We start from the raw sequence: 15,832 nt of genomic DNA on the forward strand, positions 1-15,832 counted from the left end.
TAATCATTATTGCAGGAAGTTTTCAATCAGTCGTTGTAGACAATAAATGATACAATACACCAATAATCTGGAAATCACCCTCATACTAGGACATGTGGCGGCCGACAGGGCCATAACCACCTATCTCCAACGCTCGTGTATGTTTACCTTCCGATCCGCCTATTATTCTCCATCCGAGTCCTCAACATAATAAACCCTCAGAAGATTTAATTAAAAAATATATAACTTCATGATATGAATTTAATTCATCATCCTGACGTGTTGCCATAAAAGTAATGATATCTAAAACACACAGAGGGGCGAGTTATAAACATTCACCGTCTACCAGTAAGGGTATACGGGCCTGTGCACACATTGCAGATTTGTCGCAGATTTTTCAGCCCAGATTAGTAACAAAACTTGGATTAAAGGGAATCTGTCACCCCTTTTTTCGCCTATCAGCTGCCGGCACCGCCATCAGGGGCTTATCTACAGCATTCTGTAATGATAAGCCCCCGATGTACCCTGAAAGATAAGAAAAATGAGTTATATTATACTCACCCTGGCTTTCGGTCCGGTTTTGGTCCGATGGGTGTCGAGGTCCGGTCCGGCGCCTCCCATCTTGTAGCGGTGACGTTTTCTTCTTTGCTGCCTGTCGCGGCTCCTGCGCAGGCGCACTGCTCTGCCTTGTTGAGGGCAGAGCAGAGCCCTGCAGTGCGTAGGTGCCGGGAGAGGACCATGACACACAGATCACTGCAAATTCAAAGTTTCCCTATTGCAAAAAAAAAAGTTTCAAAGGGACTTTGGAAGAAAAGTTAGACCTTAAATTTTGTAAAAAGGTTTCATTCAGATGTTCAGTTTTTGTGCTTTTTTGAGTAATGAGTGTCCTCAGTAAAAAGGAAAACATCCTTTTTTCATTTAATTCATTAATTAAATTGACCCATTGAAATAAACGAGTTCTTGGAAAAAAATGGCAATTAGATGCCATTCAAGTACAGTCTATTAGGCCTCATGACATCCGATTTTACAAGTGCAATCCACAATTTTTTCACGAATAGCACTCGAACCCGTGATAGTCTATGGGGCCGAGTGGTCCGTGGAAATTCGCAGTGACATGTCTGACCTTGATCTAAGTGTCGGATCAAAATCGGCAATGCAAGTCTGTGGGTCCTTGAAATATTCATGGGCTGTTACATAGGAGAAGGTGGGGAAACTTTTATTTGACTTGATGTATGAGACAGAAGCAGATATCTGAATGAATTTATTGAGTTGGAAAAAAGAAGAAACTTGAATTTTTTTTTCTTTTGCACCAGAGAAAAATGGAAGCTACACCGATGGTAAAAATGAAATGGCGCACCACAAATGGATGAAAATCGGTGCAGGTTCCTTTTAGCAGTACGGGGGATAATCTGCTCAGTTGAGAGCTCCTGGAAGTTTTTCTGCATTAAGGCTCTCAGCTGTGCACTGTTAGCCACTCCCCTCTCCTATATAATCTGGGCCCTGGCTAGCACTCATTGTTAAAATAGCTTATGCTGCATGGATGGAGGTTATTGGTGGTTGTTATTTGAGAAGGCGTTTGGTGAATTTACCTGTGACTCTTGTTAGGTTTTGTGTGTGCTAATTCCCCTTCTTCTCTTACTTTGGTTTTACCCCATCCTCCACTCCCTGGTGTTTACCTCTGTTATTTTTGTGAGTATATTTGTATGTTTGGTATTTTCCTTTACCCCTGTTCGTATTACCTTGGTAGTCTGGTTGGTGTATTACTGTACACTACTACTCCCCTCTTCCCTGGGTGGGGGAAGGGTACAGTTTGAGGGTGGATTCAGGATCTACGGCAAGGTACATGGCCTCGACCTCTTCACCATCAGAAGTAATCCAGGGAACATGGCGAACTAGGGAGCCCCTAGCGTTAGGGACAGGGAAGGAGCCCCTGATCCTGGGACATCCGCCAACAGAGTTGTGACAGGTACGCTTTTTTCATATGTGCATAAAAATAAAAATACAGATGTCTGAATGAGGCCATAGGCAGACAATAAAAACCTTATCATGTTGGATTTTTACGAGGTTGTTTGCAAATTTGCATCACGGTAATGCTGCAATGTACCATGATTAAGGAAAAAAGCGCAATTATTTGACAAAAATTTAGAAGAACCTAAGTGGTGCCACCGAATATCTGCAGGATGCCACTTGGGCATAGAGAGCTCGATGTGTCATCCATTGGCTGTAATGGCAGCCATATAAGTAGTTACCCAGATTTCCCAGAACACAGATATAACTATGAAACGTCTCTTTACCGGGGACCTGCTGTAAATGCAATCATACCTGACATAAAGGACTATATCAAAGTGCACTGATAATAGCAAGTCACGTTTATTATTTTTTAATTTCGGATGGTGACTTGATGTTTCCGCAGATGTGCTAGTAAATCCAGACCGGCTTCTCCTCGATTATTTCACATCGTGCCAGGTGCTTCCTGTGATTGAGCAGCAAACACCATTGTTAATATGGAACAGCGGAGCAGACATTACCCGGCCGGGGAGACGCTAGAGCCGGCTATGGCTTCACTGGAAAATTAGTCACCGGAGAACAATGCCGCTCACAAGTCAGGGCCACGTTAGTGAGAATATTACACGGATCCATAAAACACCGCACCGAGAAGCCATAAAATCCATCAATATGGCGAATGGCTTTATTTCTAGTCCACTAGGACCGCAGCAGGGATGGTGGATGCGATGAAGCCCATGTCGAAAATGACACACTCCATGCATTAAGTCCACTCGAATAACACTCAGCTCTGTTCCCCCGATGCAGAAACTCTTTTTACCAATAGAAGAGGACAAGCTATATAAGGCAACATACTTTTAAAAAGACACACCGATTCTATATGCTGACACTGACAGTTTCCAAATAAGTGATCATGCTGCATCAGGGCTATATTCCGAAATTAAAGAGCAAAGAACAGCCCCATTAGTCTCAGCATGCAGTACCCGGAATGACCAGTAAGTGGCAGTGTGAGCTTGGCTATGAATGGCGGCAAAGTATAATTATCCACTGAGATCACGTCATATTGTGTAATATCACATAACAAAATCCAAAAGAGTATACTGTGACAACGGCGAAGACAATTACATCGTGACTACAATAAAAAATGCAGGAAAGAAAGGGGCTGGAGCCAGCGATCTGTCCGGCCTCAGAGTTGAAATTTCAGGCTGTAAAGCAAAGCTTGCAAGCATGATCTCTTTTCCTAGGAAACCGACTACTTTCATACATTGTAGAGGTGGGCGGTAAACTAGACATTGAGGGATAAACTACACAACTAAATGCCTCTCCATTCTTGAGAGCAGAAAAGATTTTTTAATAAGAGGTAAATTGCACAGTTGCTTGTTTTCACAGGCATTTTGATATTTTTGCATCTCGTGTATTGCAAAGGACAAAATATACGGTGATATCTGCAGTATAAATGGCTGACATTTTGGCCCACCGCCGTTGGTAGGCCACCTTGCATGGACGCGCTTTTTCAATTCTGCCCATACATTTTTACGGTGGCTTTGTGATGGTCACTCCATTGCCGTCACGTGGTTGTCCACATGTTGGAAGCATGCTTGGAGGACAATGTTCATAAGCTAAAACCCACTTTCACCCAAGCTTATCTTCCTGACTGATGTCTTGAGATGTTATCTCAATCCCTCCTCATCATTCTCCTTCCTTATAACGTCATCTATTCTGTGAAGTGCACCAGTGCCTCTGGCAGCTCAGCACACTCCATCTTATATTATGAGGCCACCATGCTTCACGGATAACATGGTACTCTTTGGCCACTTTTTTTCTATGCATACAGTGAAAGACATAATAATTTGATCCCTTGCTGACTTTGTAAGTTTGCCCAGTGACAAGGACATGAACAGTCTATAATTTTCAGGGTAGGTTAATCTTCACATTAAGATTTAGAATATCAAAAATAAAATCCAGAACATCACATTGTATAAATTATAGAAATTTGCATTTTGCAGTGAGAAATAAGTATTTGATCCCTCTGGCAAACAAGACTTAATACTTGGTGGCAAAACCCTTGTTGGCAAGCACAGCAGTCAGACGTTTTTTGTAGTTGATGATGAGGTTTGTGCACATGTCAGGAGGAATTTTGGTCCACTCCTACTTGTAGATCATCTCTAAATCTTTAAGATTTTGAGGCTGTCGCCTGGCAACTCAGAGCTTCAACTCCCTCTATAAGTTTTCCATGGGATTAAGGTCTGGAGACTGGCTAGGCCACTCCATGACCTTAATGTGCTCCTTTTTGAGCCACTCCTTTGTTGCCTTGGCTGTATGTTTTGGGACATTGTCTTGCAACCCATTTTTAACCCCTTTCAAACATCAGGTGTAATAGTACGCCGACTTCGGACTCCCTCCATTTGATGTGGGCTCCGGCGGTGAGTTCACATCTTTCCTGAGACATGTTAGCTGACATGTACCCGGAATAGCCGTGGGTGGAATCGCAATCCTCCTGTCGCTATTAACCCGTTAAATGCCACTGTCAAACGCTGATATCGGCATTTAATTCGCACTTCCGGCCATCGGGCAGGAAACCCACCGGTGACCCCCATCACGTGATTGCGGGTCACCGGTTTGTTGGCATGACAACCAGAGGTCTCCTGGAGACCTCTATGGTTGTCAGTGCCAGCTTGCTTACTGTGAGCGTCACCCGGTGGTCGGCGCTCATAGCAAGTAAGTAAATCTGCTATGTAGAGGCAATCTGATCATCGCCTCTATGTAGCAGAGCAGATCAGGTTCAGGCAGCTTTTAGTCTCCCAGAGAGACTATTGAAGCATGCCAAATGTAAAAAAAAAAAAATAAATAAAAGTTCAAATCACCCCTCTTTTTGCCCGATTCAAAATAAAACAATAAAAAAATCAAACATACACATATTTGGTATCACTGCATTCAGAATAGCCAGATCTATCAATAAAAAAAAAGGATTGGCCTGATTGCTAAACGGCGAAGCGAGAAAAAAAAGAGTCAAAATGCCAGAAATATGTTTTTTTTGGTCGCCGTGACATTGCATTAAATGCAATAATGGTCGATCAAAAGACCGTATCTGCACCAATACGGTATAATTAAAAACGTCAGTTCGGCACACAAAAAATAAGCCCTCACCCAACCCGAGATCACGAAAAATGGAGATGCCACGGGTATCGGAACATGGGGCAATTTTTTTTTTTTTTTAAATAAAGTTTGGAATTTTTTTTCACCACTTAGATAAAAAAGAACCTAGACATGTTTGGTGTCTCTGAACTTGTAATGACCCAGAGAATCATAATGGTAGGTCAGTTTTAGCATTTAGTAACATTTAGTGAATCTAGTAAAAAAAAACAAAAAAAAAAAAACAAGTGCGGGATTGCATTTTTTTGCAATTTCACAGCACTTGGAATTTTTTCCCGTTTTCTAGTACACGACATGTTAAAACCAATGGTGTCGTTCAAAAGTACAACTTGTCCCGCAAAAAACAAGCCCTAACACAGCCATATTGACGGGAAAAAAAAAAGTTATAGCTCTGAGAAGAAGGGTAGCAAAAAACGAAAACCGAAAAAAGCTCCGGTCATGAAGGGGTTAATGTCCTGGTGGAGTGAAGTAGGTTGTCACTCAGGATTTTACGGTACATGGCTCCAGCCATTCTCCCACTGATGCGGTGAAGTTGTCCTGTGCATGTGTTGTCCTTAGCAGAGACACCCCCAAAACATAATGTTTCCCCCTCCATGCTTGACAGTGGGGATGGGGTTCTTTGGGTCATAGGCAGCATTTCTCTTCTTCCAAACACAGCGAGTTGAGTTAATGCCAAATACCTAAATTTTTGCCTCATCCGACCGCAGCACTTTCTCCCAATCACTCACAGAATCATCCAGGTTTTCATTGGCAGACTTCAGATGGGCCTGCACATGTGCCTTCTTGAGCAGGGGGACCTTGTGGGCACTGCAGGATTTTAAACCTTTAGAGCGTAATGTGTTAGCAATGGTTTTCTTGGTGACTGTGGTCCCAGCTGCCTTGATATCATTAACAAGTCCCCCCTGTGTAGTTTTAGGCTGCTCTCTCACCTTCCTAATGATCAAGGATACCCCACAAGGTGAGATTATGCATGGTTCCCCAGATATCGAGCAGATATAAAGGAGAAGCAGGGAGGACGTGTCAAATTCATGGGTGTAATGCAGTGCACATGGACAAAAACTGAACTCTTCTGAATGAGAGCTAACTCTCATTTCTTTAAAATTGATGCAAATGCAAGGCCTGCGCTGTCCCCTTACCATATGACTCTCAAAAATCTTGTGTACCTAAGTAACTGTACCTACCCCTCCATCAATGCTATATTCTGTATATTTTATATAATGGGTCAATAGATCAGGGCCTGCTCACCAGTTTTAGGGCAGGAAAAAAGTAGAAAATGTTGACACACACGTTTTGTGCAAAAAAATGTACAACTTTTAAAAAAAACAAAAACGTGTGATTAATGAGATGGGGGAGGGCCAGACAGATTTACAAATATATACACTAGAAATTGCCATAACAGAATAAATGTAAATTTCAGCTTTCAGTGATGCACACGCAACCCAAGTCCTCTGCCCTCCTCCAGACTCCTCTCTCCTGCTCCAGACTCCCCTCTCCTCTTCCAGACTCCTTTCGATTCCCCGACCCACCTCCAGACTCTTCTGCCCTCCTCTAGACTCCAACGCCCTCCTCCAGACTCCTCTGGACTCCCCAGCCCACCTTCAAACTCCTCTGCCCTCCTCCAGTTTCCCTAGACTCCGCGGCCCACCTCCAGATTCCTCGGCCCACCTCCAGACTCTTTTGCACTTCTGCAGACTCCTTTACCCTACTCCAGACTCCTCTATGCCCCCACCTATCTCCAGACTACTCTACCCTCCTCCAGACTCCTCTAGACTCCCCGGCCCACATCCAGACTTCTCTAGACCCCCCAGCCCACCTCCAGACTCCCTGCCCTCCTCAAGACTCCTCTACACTCCCCATCACACCTCCAGACTACTCTACACTCCTCGGCCCACTTCCAGACTCCCCAGACCTCCTCCAGATTCCTCTGCACTCCTCCAGACTCCAAAAGACTCCTCGGCCCACCTCCAGTCTTCCCTGCCCACCTCCAGACCCCTTTAGACTCCCCGGCTCACCTCCACACTTCCCTGCCCTCCTCCAGACTCTTCTGGAAGAAGTCTATGACCCCATTGAACAAAAGGATCAGACATTTGAGTTCAACCACCCAATCCTTATGTCCCCAGATGTAGTCTATCAGGGGATGGTTGGGAAGTCAACATACACATTCAATGTATGGCCGATCCCACTAAATCAGTGGGTTATGCCAACTTTTTTCCATTGTGGATGGGATCCTTTGCCTTCATGGCAAACTATGGATGTTATGCACACAGCAGAACATTTCTCAACATCCCAAAACTTTGGGTATGCAAGGAAAAGCGCTGTGGGTTGCAGGCCGTGTACCCGACCCCAGTATACATATGTACAGTAAATTCCTACAATCACGTATCACTGCATTACGTCTTTCATAAAGTTCCTTCCTCACATATCAATATTTGACAGGAAACAACCTAAGTGAAATCCTGGAAATGACTGACATCTAAAGGCACGTATTCCCATAAACTGTAAAAAAGTAACATAATGAGAAAATATGGATAATAGTGTACAAATAATAAACACGCCAACCGCTGTCTGTGCCGCACATAAATGACTGTTTTCTTTTCGGAGCGTTAGCTTTGATATCTCCTGGCCGGGTTTCTGCATTTTCACTATTTTTTTTTTCTGGCTAATAGCATCCTGTTTGTGGGAGCAGGAAGGGCGAAGAGCACAGTTTGCCTGTTAACATTGCTTCCTATAGCCGGGGTCAGTGCGCTGTATGATCTCTACGAGGGGAGTCATTGTTCACGAGGGGGGGGCCCCTGCAATGACTGGCTGGTAACGGACACGCTTGCTTGAAAGGCTGGAGCTGATAATCTATTGCTGCAGATTGGTAATTGACTTCCTCTTTCCTTTCCATTGTGTTGGCCGCAGATATGCACCTTTCCTTTATCTTTTGCATTTGGCCGTTGAAATAACAAAACAATAAAAACTGTTTTCTTTTCGCCTATTTTAGAAAGTTTTGACCAATAATGTCCTCTGCACATCAGCCATTTCCTGTAAAAAAATCTGAAAAAAATCTTCACAATCCCTGAAATGTTTTCCCCACCCAAAATCTGCTGTATGTATTCAGTATTTGGGGGGGAAGAGCTGTAGATGTAAATTACACCATTCATTTTACTAATGTACTCAAAAATGGAGAAAAAAGAGGGATGGAATGGGGAAAAAAATCAAAAAGGGGATGGGAAAAATATCAAAAAGGGGTGGAATGGGAAAAAAAAGTCAAATGGTAGAATAATGAAAAAAAAACGTTGTTACTACACATAATTTTTTTAAACTATGTAAATTACACATACGTCAGGGTGCGCAAAGGGGTTATAGAGCCACAGCCAACTTGGTTTTGGTGGTTGTATCTTCTGTTCTGGTCTCGCCAATAGACTGACAGAGTATGTTCACACGGTCACAATTGTGGTAGATGGAGGGTATGTGCACACATCTTTTTTAGGTGGATTCTGCCTGAAATATGTCAGGAAAAAAGGATCGCAAAAATGAACATAATGCACATCAATGTCGTAGAAATTTCAGAAAAACTGTCAGTGAAGCCGCTGCAGGAAAAAGACCGCCGTTTTTTTATTGTACTGGCTTCGCCTTGGAAAGCTCAGCGGTTAGCCAGTGTCTTAAAAGGAACCTGTCACCTGATAAAAACAGTATTATCATGCAGATATGGGGTTAATCTGCAGGTTAATAGCTCTGTGAATCTATCCAGTTCCGGCACTTAGACCCCCGCAGCTGGGAGGAAATGAACTTTATTTCTCGCTGAAGTGTTTGCGCTCCAGTCTTAGGGGCAGCGCCGGTTCAGTCATCGCTAAGTGTATAGAGAGCGGCAGCTGCAATCGCGCCCCCAGCACCGATTGACAATCAGCGCTAATGCTGAGCCGCTGTCAGTCATTGGCGGAGGTGCAGATATTTAAAAATCAACAAGAAATTGCAGATTTTGCTGCGGATCCATGGATGATACTTAGTAAAATTAGCAACAAATTTGGTTTCATGCAAATTTTGACTCTGACTCCTTCATCTCAACAGGGAAAATCTGCAACCATAAATTGCCAGTGCCATAAGTTGCTGGTGTCATTGTTACTACTACCAACATGAGGCACTACCTGCAGCCAATTCCGGTTGCACAGGTAGCCCAGTTTCTTCAGGATGGCACATCCATACTGGCTGTCACATGAAGGTCTGTTTTGTCTTCTGTCTCAAGAGCGGATACCACGACACTGGTCCTTACATGAGGAGAGCCGGACAGGACTGTAAGAAGGGCATCAATCCAGCAGCAGGAAAAGTGTCTATCACAGCAGGAGTCCCACAAAATCACCTCAAGGCCCTTCTGGTGTACAGGTCATTGACTAAACTGTCAGAAACAAACTTGTTGAGGCTTTGACATCCCATGGAGCAACTTGTGCTCACAGCCCAGCACTTTGTGCTTGATGGGCAGAATTGACAGGTCCGTCATTGATGCCCGTTATGTTTTCAGGTGAGATCAAGTTCACGATGAGCAGACGTGTCACTGTGAAAGACTCTAGAGATGACGTGGTGAACAAGCATGACCGGTTTAGTGGTGGGTTAATGGTGATTTATGGATTCATATCCTTGGTGGTCCCACAACTTCCAACTGTTAGGTATTGGGATAAAATCCTCAAACCCATTGTCTTACTTTGAGCTGGTGCAGTGGGTACCTCCTGGTGCAGGAAAATACCCAACCTCATGTGGCCAGAGTTTGTAGGATATTCTTGGAGAACAAAACCAAGGATGCCATTGAATGTCCCTCATTAATCTAATTCCAATTTCTGAATCCAAGTGAGAACCTCCAGGACATTATGTACAGTACCAGACACAGTTGGTGCAAACTGATTCCCAGGACCTGGTCACTGGCCACTGGAAGCCATGAGAACCAGCTTCAACATCTTGGTATTGGTGACTCTTCTTTTGATTAGCTTGTCTGGCTTGATGCAACATATGCAACATGCCACAATGATGATGTCGTGCCTGCCAGCTAATCAAAGAAGAGCCACGGATGCCAGGAGGTGGTTCTCAGGGCATCTGTTCAGTGGCCACAGATCACTGGCATGACTAATGGACCTGTGATTCGCATCAACTCTAATATCAGTGCATCCAACGCTACCGAGTAGTACCACAGACTACAGGGGCTCACTGATGCCCTGGTCCAGGTCTGGCAGGAGACAACCATCATCAGGACCTTTCACCAGATGTTGTCGGGAATGCATACAGGCACGTGGGGCTCATACACACTACTGAGTCACATTGAGTGGTCATGATGAAATTCACGCCATTTGGATCGGTCTGTGATTATCAATTTTTTTTATCTTGATTTTTGGGGTGATCTGGTTGATGATTTTGGTTTCATTGACTGTTTTTTGCATCATTTCATTCTTAAGGAAAAAATAGACAATTCTCATCAGTAAAAACTTTTAACTTGAATTGGTTCATCGAAATCCGATGTATTATGTAGGGGTTCCCTCCTTTTCTTAGCAATGTATATCGATAGACAGAAAGATAGATAATAAAATGTCATATAAAAGTTTAGTTATTACATCCTTAACATATGATTGTGGGAATGGATAACAGTTGTGCTAAATATAAATCTGCTCTTCAAGGAGGTTGTGGGAAAGTATGAATGTGCTTCCTGAGAAATGGGGGGAATAGAGCGAGAACACTGAAATATGTAGCCAGAATAACAAACAGCACTGCGTAAGGATTTCATAGACCACCGCTGAAGACGATGCATTACTGAATATTGTAGGTAAGAGCGCATTGGCGATCAGATTTTAAGAAATCTTGAAGGGGATATATGGGACTTTAAAAAAAAAAAAAAAAAAACTACGCATGCAGTTGCTAACAGAGGCAACTACCTGCCTGTTGTACCCGGCGCCGGTCATTGACAGCTCCTGCCAGAGATTCAGCTCCCTGTCAACAGAGCAGCGGTTTGTCTTCCTGATGATAGGGCGGGACTACTGGTGTCATGCTGATTGACAGCCGGCTTCCCCCAATTAGGCAGTGGGAGTCGGCTGTCAATCAGCGTGACACGAGTAGTCCCTCCCTGTCAACAGGAATAAAACGCCTGCTCTGACAGGTGAGCAGCCGTATCTCCAACAGGTGCGGTCACTGACCGGCGACAGGCACAATAGACAAGTACTTGCCTCTGTTAGCAACTACATGCTTTTTTTTCTAAAGTCCTGGATATCCTCTTTAACCACAATTTCCATTACAGGTCAGTCCTGTGCGAATGTACCTTGAAAGGGAACCCGTCGTGTCAAAAAACGCAGCTTTGTGGCTGCCACACTGAAGTCCCGACTAACAGGAGGAAATGAACGATATACCTCCCGGCAGCCTCCGGCTTTCAGTCATACAGGCGGTGTCGGTGCACCTTCAATCACACCGCTCCGTACATAGTGAGCGATGGTTGTACCTGCGCCTCCTGACGAAGACCGGCATTGAAACGCGCGTAGAGGCGGCAGGCTGGCGTTTATATTCACTGACATCATGTAAGTTATAGCCCTTACTTTTGCATTTTAATTTATTATTGTTTTATTTGTATAATGTGCACCTTTGCACTTTATGTCACTGTGCTTATTTCCTCATACTCGATTACTATTGCTCACTTTGCACAATATTATGCACTACTGCACTTCAGGCTACATCTTAGTTTTATCTCCCTTTTCAATGCATGACCCCTGTTGGGACATTTTGAACTTTAAACTTAGGGATATATAGATGCACTGCTAATATGTGTAGTGCAGCATATGTTACTTCATCAGATTAGTTTAGGTAATAAGTACAATTAATCTATTTTGCTTAATTGCACATACATACACTTCTGCACTTTATGTTGCATTTCCGTTTATACCCCCTCCCTAAGGCTAAGTGCACACGTAGCAGAAAATTTCTGCTGGAAAACCTGACTCCCTTCCCAGAAACCGCGCGGCTTCTTTTCTGCGCGTTTCCCGCGTGTTTGTACCACGGTTTTTATGCGTTTTTTTTACACGCGTTTTCTAAACGCATAGAAATAATCAGAAACGCGGAAAAATCAGCGAAATTAACGAGCATGCTGCTTTTTTTACCGCAATGCGGCTTTTTTGCGGTAAAAAACGCATCAATGTGCACAAAAAGTGGAAAATGTATAGAAATGAATGGGAAGCTTATTTTTCGCGGTTTTATTGGAAAATCCGAGGTAAAAACCGCGAAAAAAAATGCTACGTGTGAACACAGCCTAACTCCTATTGGAATATCTAATTGGGGAATATCTTTGCATATGGAATATATATATATATATATATATATATACACGGCTATACTTGTCTATTTTCTACCCCTCTAAAATTTTGCTATTGTGCTACTCTGATTGGATATTGTCCTTAATTTTTTTTTTTTATCTATTTTTTGATTAATAAACTTGAATTGTTTTACACGCTCTTTTGGTTATTAATACTACCTGGGGTCCACCATGCAGAGAGGTTGAACTGCTGCTCGTTTTTTTTTTTGTATCTAGTGTATAATTGAGAGTTTTCTTTTTGAGTCCTTCTTTTGGGAATTTATATCTAAACATAAATGACATAGTTCCTGACTACATTCAGTAGAGGAAGGGGCAGATGTGTGGCGTAAAAGATCAGGTTTATTTGTGGTCTGTAATCATGGAGACGCATCGCTCTGCAGAGAAGCTGCATACACAAAACAATAGGAGACTTTTATTAAACATTATTTGTATAGTTGATTAATTGGACATTTTAGATTTAGATTAGGGTAAAAAAAAATGAAATGATGATTGCAAACTGAGGCGACGCAATCAATACGATCAAGCGATAAGAAGATGAAGTGATGTAATAAGTATATTAAAAGCAGCTGCGGTGTAAAAAAACAGCATCCCGCGTGCAGACTGCCTACATGACTAACCTGAGCTATAACTGGAGCGTTGCCCTTTAAGCTTTAAAGAGGTCAATCAATAGTATAAAGAAGAATGAAATGAATTATTGAATGGCTGTAACCAGAGCCCGACAACCATTAGATTACACCTTCCTCCGATAATGATTCACAGGAAGGGAAAATGCTTATTAATAGGTAACTGTGATACGTATAATGACACTGCATTCTACAGTATGTTTACATATGGCGGTATTATTTACATCAGACATATAACAGCTGTATGCCTATACATCTGAAGTGGTGCCGATTTTTGCATCATTTTTTTTTAATAGGACAGTCCACCATGCTTTCAATATATTTAGCGCCGTGGGATCCTGGAGGTGCAAACGGGAGTACATTTGCCTAATAAAGGGTCGGTCCCTGTACACGTCGGCAGATTCTCCAAGCATGTACAGATCTTAGGAACTAGGAAGAGATTAATTTTTCATCTGAGGTCACACTTAAAAAAATCACTCCTTCCTGCAAACGCCGGCGGGCGGCGTGTCCTCTGACCAGCAACTTCACACATGACTGTGCATGAGGCATAAGCACATTCCTGATGACATCCCGTAAGGGCAGAGTACAGGCTGCTTTAAAGCCAAAGGAAGCAAAATCCTGCCATCACCCTAATACACCATTACACCTTCCACCAGGGTTTCTAACCTCAATGGAGTTAAAGAGAATCTGTCGGCAGGTTTTTGCCACCTAATCTGAAAGCAGCATAATGTAGAGACAGAGACCCTGATTCCAGTGATGTGTCACTTACTGGGCAGTTTGCTGCTTTATCAACAGATCATTACTAGAGGACTAGTAAACCTGCTGCTAGGCAGTCCTCCATATTTATGAACTGTGCATAACTCCGCCCCCACCACTGATTGGCAGATTTCTGACTATAGAAAGCGGCCAATCAGTGGTGTGGGTGGGGTTATACAGAGCTCAGCATTTAGAGAACTGCTAGATCTGCAGCTGATAAATCAGGAATTTTATCAAAACTGCTGCAAATAAGTCAGTAAGTAATGCATCGCTGGAATCAGGGTCCCTAATGCAGCTCTCAGATGGGGTAGTGGAAATCTGGTGACAGATTCTCTTTAATTCCTTCTCTAGTCTTACATTTTGCTGGTGCCCCTTGCCATTACTGGCAGCCTGACGCGATAACAATAGTGGCCCCGGTAATCCAGCACCTCCAGGATGGCACATCCATGCCGTTTGCACAGTCTCAGAGCATGGAGGAGACACCAGGACATGGAGCGTTAGACGAGCAGAGCCGGAAAGGGTCGTAGAAGGGCCTCAATCCGGCGGATGAGCCCGTCTCCGATCGTGCTGCCTCTTTATTAGCACATTAATCACTTGACTCTTTAATTTTCGGAGCAGCCATAGAAAGGCAAGTTTAGGGTTTTCTACATTGAAAGTAAATACTAGAGAAATATGTAAATATGAGACAGAACCTAGATACGCTTACACCATTTTACAAGTGTTTTCCTGTTGTGGTAATAGTACCGCACTACTACGCAACAAACAGAGATTACTGCACTACTACGCAACACGCAGCGATCTGTCCATACTGCCCCACAGAGGACTCTAAGTCCATGTCTGGTCCATGATCTATCATTGCAGTTAGGCATCAACTCATCATCCTTCTTGTTAGCAGACATGAAACCTAATAGAGCGTGCACATCCTGGCGGTAGGATTTATGACGTGTTAACTAAAAGAAAATAGAAAAGCTTTTGTACGTTATTGCACAGGTTTAGTCGTGATCTTTAGTGTTCTCCTGAAAACACCGAATCTCTAGGGTGGGAAACAGGTGTTTCCAGATGCCGAAACTGAAGACTTTATTAACATCCAAGTGCGAGGATGCCGTGCCAAGATTCTGGTACATACCGCAAATCCAAACCATATTATCAACAGGACTGAATGACTAATCAGGACGACAATCCCAAATTATTATCATAAGCTGCTAAAGAATATTTACCTGCTCCATGACTGGGTTCGAGGGTGAAAATATCTTAATATCCCGCCCCACAAATGGAAAAAACACAGATTTCTACCACACGTCCTTACTGAAAAGGCCAGTAAGAAAATGTGATGTGTGAAAAATGGGAGTCAAAGACCATTTTTGGATAAGATTGGTCGATGGTATGGCAGACATCCTTAAAGAAAACATAGCACCAATTAAAAAAAGTGTCCAGTTTTCCTTCTTATTTTATTCCCATCGCTCCCCTCACTAATCTGTTTTTTTTTTTTAAATCCGCCACACAGTTCTAGAGATATGGGCCTTTTTATTTTGAGCTAGCTTTATGGTGTTTACAAGAGGGAGTGTCTTAGAGCAGCCTAAAGACACGCCCCAGAGGAACAAAACAGTTGTCATTATATAAAAAAGGCCCATATCTTTGGAAATGTATGGCGGATTTACAAAAAAAAAAAAACATCTTAGTGAGGGAGGAGAGCAGAGGGAATAAAATAAGACAAACTGGACACTTTTTAATTTTATTTATTTATTTTTTTAAACAGAATACACGTAAACGGCTTTGCAGTAAATCCTCTTCAAACTTAAAGATTAAACGTCAATTTAATTTTTATTTTCACAAATCAATAACACACCTGAAAATAAGCCACTCTGTAATATATCTAGTCAGAGAAATTAACTTCTTTCTCCTCCTGGACTGATCATTCTCAATTCAGGATAAAAACTGTATACAGTGACGACTAGAGTTGAGCGACTTTTGCTTTTTTAGGGTCGCGTTTCGTTTCGTG

General features: G+C 42.9%; 1 protein-coding gene and 1 long non-coding RNA gene across 6 annotated transcripts in view; one reads left to right on the forward strand and one right to left on the reverse strand.

The window, feature by feature from the left end:
- The window catches only part of EXOC6 (exocyst complex component 6), a 319,253-nt gene that overhangs the window by 233,851 nt on the left and 69,570 nt on the right, over positions 1-15,832 (reverse strand). The window lies entirely within an intron of this gene.
- The window catches only part of LOC141059724 (uncharacterized), a 53,953-nt gene continuing 48,979 nt past the window's right edge, over positions 10,859-15,832 (forward strand). The window contains exons 1-2 of the long non-coding RNA XR_012222587.1: positions 10,859-10,920; positions 11,393-11,666. This is a non-coding gene — a long non-coding RNA (uncharacterized lncRNA). The remainder of the gene's footprint in view (positions 10,921-11,392; positions 11,667-15,832) is intronic.

The sequence above is a fragment of the Dendrobates tinctorius genome, unplaced genomic scaffold (assembly GCF_039654945.1).
Source record: "Dendrobates tinctorius isolate UK_male_01 unplaced genomic scaffold, ASM3965494v1 ptg000230l, whole genome shotgun sequence".
Lineage (NCBI taxonomy): Eukaryota > Metazoa > Chordata > Amphibia > Anura > Dendrobatidae > Dendrobates > Dendrobates tinctorius.